Genomic DNA, 2,561 nt, shown 5'->3' on the forward strand with positions numbered 1-2,561 from the left:
ACGCCTGGAGGCCGAGGGTCAGGCTGCCGCTACCTCCTCCAGCAGCGGACACCGCAGAGATCACGCAGCCGGCGGGCGCACCGGCCACCAACGGCGACCCTTCGCGCAGGTGGCAGTGTAGAGGCCAAGACAGGAGCTTCCAGAAGTACTTTCAGAAAAATAACAGTGAACCTCAGTACGCAAACACAGGGATCTGAAAAATCACAGTTGAAGAGGGATTTATTTAGCCCCTGCCAATGAGATGTAAGACAAAGTCAGATGCTGTTCTTGAAGAGAATAATATCAAATTGGACATTTACCAGTAGAAAGCAAATTGGGACCTTTGACTTGAAAAGTGTAAATTGAAGACAGAAAGATTGTTTGCTGGAAGGATCCCATGGGTGTGGAGTGGCTTGACAAGAGCTCTCAGTTAGGAACACATAAATTTGCACTGTGTGGGACTTAGATTCATTATCTGACTCTGTAAACTGGGAAGTAACTAATCATTGCTCAATTTGGCTAAGAAGAATGAGATCTAATCTTCTAAGAAAGGAAAGGAGCAAAGATGAGATTTTACACCTTTCTGGAATTATAGCATTCTCAATATAGAGACATCAGGTGCTTTAAAGATGTGCCCAGGAAGAGCACTGCTTTGAAAATACTGTATTTTATTTTTGAGGTATAACATGGGACTTCCCAGGTGGCATTAGTGGTAAAGAATCCACCTGCCAATGCAGGAGACATAAGGGTTGCGGGTTTGAACCCGGGGTCAGGAAGATTCCCTGGAGTAGGGAAGATTCCCTGGAATAGGAAATGGCAGCCTACTCCAGTATTCTTGCCTGGAAGATTCTATGGGCAGAGGAGCCTGGCAGTCTACAGTCCATGGGGCCCCAAAGAGTCACACAACTGACTGAGTACATACATAAAATAAAGTGTGTACAATGCATTAATCTGAAATGTATTGCTCTATGAACTTTGATATGTGTATATGCTCATGGGACTACCACCCAGGTCAAGAATACAACTTTTCTAGTACCCCAAAAGATTTCCTCCTCCTTCCCCTTCTGGTCAGTTTTTATCCTATTTCTAATCTGAAGATAACTACATTATGATTTTGTTTCCACACTGTAGTATTTTTTAAACTCCATCCATTCCTTTGTTGGTTGTTAAGCTCCATGTAAATAGAGTCATATAGAAGGGACTTGTGTGTGTGTGTCTTCTTTCACATAACGTAATGTCTTTGTGGGGGCTTCCCCATTAGCTCACTGGTAAAGAATCCACCTGCAATGCAGGAGATTGGGGAGATGCAGATTTGACCCCTGGGTTGGGAAGATCCCCTGGAGGAGGGCATGGCAACCCACTCCAGTATTCTTTCCTGGAGAATCCCATGGACAGAGGAGCCTGGCGGGCTACAGTCCAGAGGGTCGCAAAGAGTCGGACACGACTGAGCGACTGAGCACACACGCGCAATGTCTTTGTAATTTATCCGTGTTGCTGTGTTAGTAGTTCATTCTAATCAGTTGAGTAGTAATTTATGTTGTATGGATATACCACAATTTGTTATCCATTCTCCTCTTGGATCTTTGGATTGTTTCTACTGTGCGACCAATTTGAATAAAGCAGCTGTGAATATTCTGGAAAAAAAAAAAGAAATGGTAATACTTTGGATATATTGAGTTAAATAAAATATATTATTAAAATTAAAGTTCACCTAATTCTTTTTACTTTCAATGTGGCTATTCAAAAATTTTTAATTATATATATGGCTTGCATTATATTTCTGTTAAATTGCACTGGTATAGATTATCGTATACAAACTGTGAGATCTTAAAATACGAAAAGAAACTAAAGTTGCAGCCATAAGGAAATAGTTAAATCATCTTTGGTATATTTACTAGGTCCAATATTGTGCAACTTTTAAAAGTATAGACACATGAATGTGGCCAAACATATCTTTCGTTGTCTTCAAATTTAAAAGAGTACCTTGGTGTATTTGTCATTGGAATATATTAAGCTAAAAAACTTATTTTTTAATTTAAAAAAAATTACTGGGTAACACTGATTCATAGACTTCAGTTCAGTCGCTCAGTCGTGTTCGACTCTGCGACCCCATGAATTGCAGCACGCCAGGCCTCCCTGTCCATCACCAACTCCCGGAGTTCACTCAGACTCACGTCCATCGAGTTGGTAATGCCATCCAGCCATCTCATCCTCTGTCGTCCCCTTCTCCTCCTGCCCCCAATCCCTCCCAGCATCAGAGTCTTTTCCAATGAGTCCGTTCTTTGGATCAGGTGGCCCAAGTATTGGAGTTTCAGCTCTAGCATCATTCCTTCCAAAGAACACCCAGGACTGATCTCCTTCAGAATGGACTGGTTGGATCTCCTTGCAGTCCAAGGGACTCTCAAGAGTCTTCTCCAACACCACAGCTCAAAAGCATCAATTCTTTGGCTCTCAGCTTTCTTCACAGTCCAACTCTCACATCCATACATGACTACTGGAAAAACCATAGCCTTGACTAGACAGACCTTTGTTGGCAAAGTAATGTCTCTGCTTTTGAATATGCTATCTAGGTTGGTCATAAC

At 42.1% G+C, this 2,561-nt stretch overlaps 1 protein-coding gene across 5 annotated transcripts in view; it reads left to right on the plus strand.

Annotated features, from left to right (window-relative positions):
- The window catches only part of ITGB3BP (integrin beta 3 binding protein (beta3-endonexin)), a 106,643-nt gene that overhangs the window by 79,352 nt on the left and 24,730 nt on the right, over window positions 1-2,561 (plus strand). The window lies entirely within an intron of this gene.

Source organism: Bison bison, unplaced genomic scaffold (assembly GCF_000754665.1).
Source record: "Bison bison bison isolate TAMUID 2011002044 unplaced genomic scaffold, Bison_UMD1.0 scf7180017863957, whole genome shotgun sequence".
Taxonomy (NCBI): Eukaryota; Metazoa; Chordata; class Mammalia; order Artiodactyla; family Bovidae; genus Bison; species Bison bison.